General features: G+C 38.3%; 1 long non-coding RNA gene across 1 annotated transcript in view; it reads left to right on the top strand.

The window, feature by feature from the left end:
* LOC108396038 (uncharacterized) overlaps positions 1-6,857 on the top strand; it is a 32,037-nt gene extending 25,180 nt beyond the window's left edge. Inside the window, exon 5 of the long non-coding RNA XR_012133360.1 lies at positions 3,577-6,857. This is a non-coding gene — a long non-coding RNA (uncharacterized lncRNA). The remainder of the gene's footprint in view (positions 1-3,576) is intronic.
* Positions 6,858-8,199: the final 1,342 nt, after the last annotated feature.

Genomic DNA, 8,199 nt, shown 5'->3' with positions numbered 1-8,199 from the left:
CTATACATTTTTTTCCTGGTTGTAATCATGCACTTCAATAAATCCAAGGAAGGTTACAGCCCTTATGTTCTGAGGGCCCAAATCCCCTCAGTTCTGCATAGGGAGGATTAGGAGGTTTAACCTTTTCCTTCTAAGTTGAACCAGTCTCAGAAAAGAAATACAAGAACTAATTTAGGAAAAAGCACCAGAGAAGGTGTGATTGGCCAGTCCCATGGGACACCTAGCCTGCTGTGTCCCTGAATATTTGTGAAGGGGAAAGTCCCCCTTAATAGTCTCTAAACATGCCCAATTATCCTAGTTTACTGTAAGAAACTCACAAAGAGTTTAGCCACTTTAAGGGAGAGAGGAGAGAAGCAGATTGTACAAATACACATCTACATACACACACACATTATATAGATGTGCATATGTATATGTACATGTGTGTGTTCCTATAAGACCCTTTTAGAATAATGCATTCTCTAACTTTACTCTGATCACCTCTGTGTAAAGTGGAATTTAATGGTATTGGTTTTCTGATACTCAAAGCAGAGTGTTGTAAATGGAGAGTCCTTTAAAAATATTCTGGATGTGGAGAACCATCCATGTTTCCTTTGTGATTCTTATTCTTAGGCCCATCAGTTGGCAAAGGCAGATGAAACCTAGATGTACCTCCTAGCAAATGTCTGAATGGGAAAGGGAAATCCTTACCAAGAGCTCTGGGTACCCAGACATCCCACTGATGTGTCTCCCAAAGGAAGACCTAAAAGGTTTGAGCTACATCCTCACGGAGATCAGGGCAATCATGGTCTGAAGGGTGGGATTATTACTTTGTGCATCTCATGCAGCCCTGATCATGTTGAACATTTAGGGTGAATGTTTGTGCTCTTAGTTTTTCTCTCCTAACATCTTGTGAGCTGCACGTCTGCCTCCCATCTGTTTCTCCCTCTGAGGACTTGGCACCAAGCTCTCCACAAATACTTGTTGTATGCATGCTTTAGTTGAAATTGTCCTGTTTTGAGGTTTTTATGTTTTGTCTTTTATAGGAGACAAACTTTGGGGCCTTCTATAGCAGAAAATGTTAAATAAATATCCACAGGAGACAGCAGGGTGGCAGATGAACGTAAGTGAGGCAGGTGATGAAAGGAAGCAGGGAGCATTGGCTTCTGGGCCCAGGGCGCGCTCACCCGTCCGTGCCGGCCTACTCAGCTCCAGCCACTGAGGACACTTGTGAACATTGGTTCAGTATTTGTAGTTCATTCCATTTTTCAGAACCGAAGCTGGAATATACCAATGTTAATGTGAAACTCTGCCTAGATTAGATGCAGAGGCCACCACCTTGAGAACTTGCCTGTCTAGAGTGACTCTCTGACGAATCAAATGATCAATTCTGTGCAAGTTATAGTCTAGAGCAATGGGCAGTTTGACTTCTCTCTCTCTCTTTTTCTCTCTTTCCTGTCTCTATCTTTGTCTCTCTCCCTGTCCTTCAAAAATACTTAATTTTGTTCTGGGAATGTTACATTGTTAAATAATTTCCTTCTGTTTTGCTACATTCATGAGTTGCTCTGGAATTACTTACTTTCTTGTGAAACAATCATTTGGGAGACTAAACTGAAATAAAATTAGAAATAGCTTGCATTACTTTGCAATTAACTATGTCAAATTTACCAAATACTAATCACTTGCTAAGTGGACGGCGGATTCTACACAGGATTCAAAGATGAGGAAAAGCATTGTTCCCACACTCCAGGACTTGTCCTGCCCTCAGACTGGGGGAAGAGGTCCCTGCCTTGGCTCTGTGTCTAGGCCAGCACTGCTTAGGCTTCATATGCACACAGATGTCCCAGGTAACCTCGTGAATGTGCTGATTCCAATTCAGGAGGTCTGGCGTGAGGGTGGGAGTCTGCATTTCCGACATACCCCAGAATACGTGGGTGCTGCTGGGTCAGACTACGTTTCATGTACCAGGCTTAGAGACCCTGCTCTGGCCTTCTTCCGGCTGTACCCCTCCACACAGGCTGAGGAGTCTTGGTGGAGTCAAAGGGCAGTGCCCATGTGGATGCCTTGTCCCCATCTTCTCGGTTGTACTCTGGGTGCTGGAACTCTGAGAGTCCTTCTTAAAGAGATTCAAGTCCTCACTGAGGATGTGCATGGTCCTTTTTTCTCGATTAGGCTCCCAAGAGCAGATGGTGCTGCCCAGATGCTCACCCTTGGGCCTGAGTGTTAGCTGAGGTGTTTAGGGGGTGCAGAAGGAGACTGATGTCAGGTCTGAGATGTCTTTATGCGTGGACACAAGGTCTAGCAAACCCTCCAGGTGATTATTCTACACAGTCAGGTTGAGAAACACTGCTCTAGCTGAAGCAGGACCAGAGGTAAATGAAAGTTGCTTAGAAATCTCCCAAAATAATATGAGATCAGTAACCCAGGGACCATGTCATTCCTGCCCCCTTGGCTACTGTGCAAGGAAACCTCTTCTCTCTTTCCCTCCTGGCTCTACCACTAGCTTTTGACTTTGGACAAGACAGTTCCCCTCCTAAGCTTTCAAGATTTTAGCCACAAAGTAAAAGCTGAGCTATGAATCATTGAAGAATTTCCAGTTCTCATTTCAGAGTTTAGATCTTCTAGGTCTAGAAGGTAGTGATTCTGAAAAGAAATCTCCCTTAAAACCCCAGAAATATTTTCATTTTCATTTATCCACGTTCAAGTCTCATTGACTGGTTTTATAAATTTTTCTTCTTTAAAATGTGAGATGAGGGACAAAGGACATTTACTTTAAAGCAGCAGATCTTATATGACCCAGGGATCTTATTAAAAATGCAGATTCTGATTCAGTAAGTCTGGTATAGATCCTGAGATTCTGCACTTATAATAAGCTCCCAGGTTTTTGCCTATGCTGCTGGTCTGGAGAGCATACTTCAGTAGCAAGTTTTCTGTAATGACAATAAATTCAATCACATGCTCCCCTCTGAAGACCTGGCATCAGTCTGAAAGAGAAATCGTGTTTTATAGAGGTAGGGAATAGTAGGAGAATAATTTATAGCAGGGTACACAAAAGGATGCCATTTGGTAGGTAATGTACTCAGTGAACTGTAACTAGTCATAAAGTGGAGTGAATGTGCCCCATTAAAAGTGGGTGGGCACTACTCAGCTCTGCACTAATGGTGCCATGGAGCAATATGGCCCAATAGTGCCAGATTTTCCAGTTTTTTTAAGAGAGTCCAGAAACTGAGTTCTATGAAATGTTTTGATTTTCAAATGTTGTCAATTAGTTTACATTAAACTAAGTGACCAATTAAAAACCAACTATTTGACACCATGTAAGCCAAACAAATCATGTGTGAAGACCAAATGGCCTGCAAGAAGAGAAAGGAAGAAGAGAAAGAAAGAAGAGGAAGGGAAAAGAAGTCTTTCCTGGGCTCTGGCTTGGGGAGGAGAAGAAGGAGAGGGTGGCAGACAATCAAAGCCTGCTTGAGTCTAATCAGTGCAGAAGAAGGAGACACAAAGGCTAATGGTTAAAAAGAAAGGGGTGGAGGAACTCAGAAGACCAGCTTGACTATTTGCAAAGCTGTGCCTACTTATTCTCTCTCTTCCTTTTAGGGCTGATACAGGAATCCTGCCTGTGGAACTTAGGTTGGAAAAATTAAAAGGAAGGGGCTCATGGCTGAATCTGAATCATGAGTCATATGCTTTCACTTGTACATAGGAAGGGGCCCTGGACCTTCTCTTCCCTCTAGTGGCACTGCTGTCCAGGGGGGGATGTTTCTGCATCCACCTGCTGAGCTTACTGTGTCTTCACTGGGGGAGGCTCCATGGACACAGATTGTCCAAGACCATGTGGGTGAGCTTTTGGATGGGAAGATTCCAGAGGATATCCCCAAAGGAGAGGTGAACAAAATAAGCTGGAAAGACATCTGGCTCAAAGTCTCATTTTGTGGGATCTCACATCTCATTGAAGGCACAGGCTAAAACCAATCTTGTGAAGTCAACTTGCAGTGTCCTTTTCAATGCCACCTCTTGGTTATTGAGAAGATATGTGAACACATGTGACAAGTGCTTTGTAAACCGTAAGGTGATGCAAATATGTCAGTGATTGTTGGAAGGCAGCAGGAAGCCAGTTAAGCCTAAATTAGCATCCTATCTCTTACCAACTTTGTAAACACAGTCAACTGAGTTAACTTTTCTGAACTTGTCTCTTCACTTGTAGAATAGGGACAGGCAAAGCCTACCTCAGAGGTTAGGAGGAAGTGAGGTAGCACAGATAAAGCACCCAGTGCTTTGTTGACTTAATTAATAGTAACTAATATTATGATTTTATTATTCCTAATACATTCAAATGCCTCAAAATTCCTATTTATATCTTGAAATTCTTTATATATTGATTTAAACAATTGCCATCCGCCAAATCAGAAAAGACTGATAAATAGAAAGAAAATATCAGTGATGTTTCCTATATCTGGAGGTTAATCACTGATACCAACTCTAGACACTCTTCTAGATTTTCGTATACATAGTCTACTTGTAAAAATATAATGTTTTGCAACTTGCTTTTCAATTAACTCAATAACATATTATGAGGAAATTTCTATTAATAATTGCATTTTCACATCATTTAAAGGGACCGCAGGGCTCTTCTACTTCTGGGAAGAGGAGTAAGTGAACTTTTCCCTGTTCTTTCCCCTAAGTAAAACTAAAAACCCTGTACATTATATATAAAACAATGTAAACAGACTCTAAGAGGTGAAAAGAAAAAGATAGATTGTATAAAGACCTTCGGGATCTGAAGAATGACTTTGAGATGAGCTCCCTGCATTTTCTTTTCCTCATATATCGCAGTATTGGAACCAGATAGGCTGGCAACTTGGAAACACCCATGGGTACAGACCTAAAAAAAAACATGAAAAGCCTGTTGTCTCTGGCCAAAGGATAAGGAAAGAAGCAGCCTAGAAAGGTAGAAAACTGTTAGGCAATAACGAATCTACTCAAGTCAAAAACCACAGAAAATACTGTGTTCCTGCTCTCACCCATGCCTGCAAAGGCCAAGTGGCCCTTGATCCCCACCCTCACGAGGCTGTAATGAGGCAGTGCCAACACACACCCACACTGGAGTAATGTTAAGGCAGGCCAAGCAGGGAGCCAGGACTTCCTTCTCTATAGCTGGAAATAAATTCTCCCCACCCCAACATCACAGCCTCACCAGATGACCTGCTTTAAAAGAACAGCCAGAGCAAGTGCCCCCAAACACAGGAGGGATGATGACAGAAGGAACACTGGAGCACCAGTAAGGAGACAGAGTAAGATGATCAGAAACATGGGTGTGAATTCAACAGGCTTTCCATCCCTTGACTTTTCTAAATTATGTTTGGTGGTTGAAAAAAGAATTACAACACTCTTTGATGTGGTTCTAAACATATGTAGAGGAAATATTTAAGTCAATTATAAGGGGAGAGGGTAAAAAGACTAAATGGAAATAAGATTTCTATTCTTCACTCAAACTGGTGAAATGTCATCACTAGTAGACTATATTAAGATATATAATATGTACATATATATGTGTACATGTATATATATATAAAGTAATATCTACAGCAATTAGTTAAAAGCTACACAAAGTGATGCATTTAAAACATATGGATAAATGAAAATGGAATTCTAGAAAACATCCAAGTAAATAACAGAAAGACAGAAAAGAGAAAACAGAAATGAAAAATAGACCAAGCAGAATATAAAATATAAAATGGTAGACTTAAGCACTAGCATATTAATTTATAAATTCAATCTAAATAGTCTAAAAACATAAATTAAAAGGCAGAAATTGACAGAGTGGATTGAAGAGTATGGCCTGTCTATTGTTTAAGAAAAAAATCACTTCAAATACAATGATATAGGTAAGTTGAAATTAAAAAGATGGAAGGTACATGATGTAAACATTAATCAAAGGAAAGCAGAATTGGCTGTATTAATATTAGGCAAAATGATTTCAAAATGAAGAAAACTACCAGAGACAGAAAGGGACATTCTCTAATGGTGAATCTAACAAGAAGATACAACAACTCTAAATGTGTATGCCATGAACAACAGAGTTGAAAAACATGTGAACCCAAATCTGATAAAAATGAAAGGAGAAATAGACAGATCTACAATAGTAGGTAGAGACTTCAACACCCCTGTCTCAAGAGCTGATAAAACAGTCTCTTATTTTAACAGAAAATAAGCAAGGATATAGAAGGCTCAACAACACCATCAACCAGCAGGATGAAGTCAGGATTTATAAAGCGCTCCACTCAACAACAGCAGAATACACATTCTTTTCAACAGCCCATGGAACATGTACCAAAATAGATCATACTTTGGGCCATAAAACAAACTTCAACAAATATAAAATAGTTGAAATCTTACCAAATGTGTGCCCCAATCACAATAGAATTACACTAGACATCAATAACATAAAGATAACAGGAAAATATCTGACTCACTAAACTAACAGCACAATTCTGAATTTGGAAACTACAACACAATTCTAAATCATCTATAAGTTAAGGACAAAGTCTCAAGAGGCAAGGAGGGTGTGGGGATGAGCAAAATAAGTGAAGGGGATAAAGAGGTACAAACTTACAATTATAAAATAAATTAGTCACAAGACTGAAAAGTACAGCATAGGGAGTATAGTCAATAATGCTGTGTACTATATTGTAATATTATATTGTAATATTGTAATAAATTTGTATGGTGATAGGTGGTAACTACATTTATTGTGGTAAGCATTTCATAACCTACATAATTGTTGAATCACTATGTTATACATCTGAAACTAATATAATATTGTATGTCACCTATACTTCAATAAAAATAAATACAATACAAAGAAAGAAAAAAGTCTCTTCAGGGGTTTATTACTAAAGTTTGATATATCAGAATCTTTTAAGAGCTATTACCACCTAAGATGTAGAAGATCATATACACAAATATTTTTTTAAAGATTAGTAAACTGATTATTATACTATGATTAAAATCCAGTCTAAAGCAAGAAAAATAAGTCAAGATTTATAAAATGCAAATAAATCAGTGCTGAGAGGAAAATTTTTATCACTAAATTTTTGTATCAGTATATCACTAAATTTAAATGCTAAATCATTAGAAAAGAGTCACAAATCAATATATAACTTCCACCTTGAGAACCTAGAAAAGGAAGAGCAAAATTTAACCCAAAGCAAGCAGAAGGAAGGCAATAATAATGACAGGAACAGGAATAAATAGAAAACAGGAAAAAAAAGAGAATATCAATGAAACACAGAGTTAGTTCTTTGAAAAGAGCAGTAAAGACAACAAACCTGTAGCAAGAAAAGAAGACAGACAACAAAGGTTACCAATACCAAGGCTGAAATGGGAGGCACCAGACAGACCCTGCAGATACCTAAAGGATAATAAAGTAGCACTATGCACAACTCTACACACACAAACTTGACAACTTAGATTAAATGGATCACTTCCTCAAAAAAACACAACCACAACTCATCCAATATGAAATAGATGATTTGAATAACCTTATAACTATTATGGAAATTGAATCATAATTTGAAAATTCCCATAAAAAATCCCCAGGTCTATATGGTTTCACTGGGGAATTATACTAAATGTTTAAAGAAGAATTGGTACCAATTTGACATAATCTTTCCAGAAAATAGAAGAGTAAGGAACACTCCCAGTTTATTTTATGAGGTCAGTATTACCTTGTTACCAAAACCAGATAAATACATTATAAAAAAGACAACTTCACACCAATACCCTTATGAATATAGGTACAAAAATCCTTAACAAATATGGGCAAATAGAATTCATCAACACATTAAAAATTATACACCGTGTCAAGTTGGCTTTATTCTAGGAATGCAAGATTGATTCATTATTTTAAAGGCAATCAATATAATCCACCATATTAACTTGTTAAAGAAGAAAATTACATGATCATATCAGTTGATACAGAATTTGAGAAGATTCAGCCCCCATTCATGACAAACTCTTAGAAAAGTAGAAAAAGTAGAAACAGAGGAAACTTCCTTACTTTGATAAGGCATGTTTATAAACAGCATGTTTATAACCTATAGCTAACATTATGCTTAGTTGTGAAAAACTTAGTACTTGCTCCCTTAGGTTGGGAATAAAGTAGAGATATGAATTCTCACCATTCTTATTCAAGTGCTGGAAGTTCTAGCCAGGGCAATG

This window comes from Manis javanica, chromosome 7, assembly GCF_040802235.1.
Source record: "Manis javanica isolate MJ-LG chromosome 7, MJ_LKY, whole genome shotgun sequence".
Lineage (NCBI taxonomy): Eukaryota > Metazoa > Chordata > Mammalia > Pholidota > Manidae > Manis > Manis javanica.
This window is presented reverse-complemented; position numbering and strand designations above follow the sequence as displayed.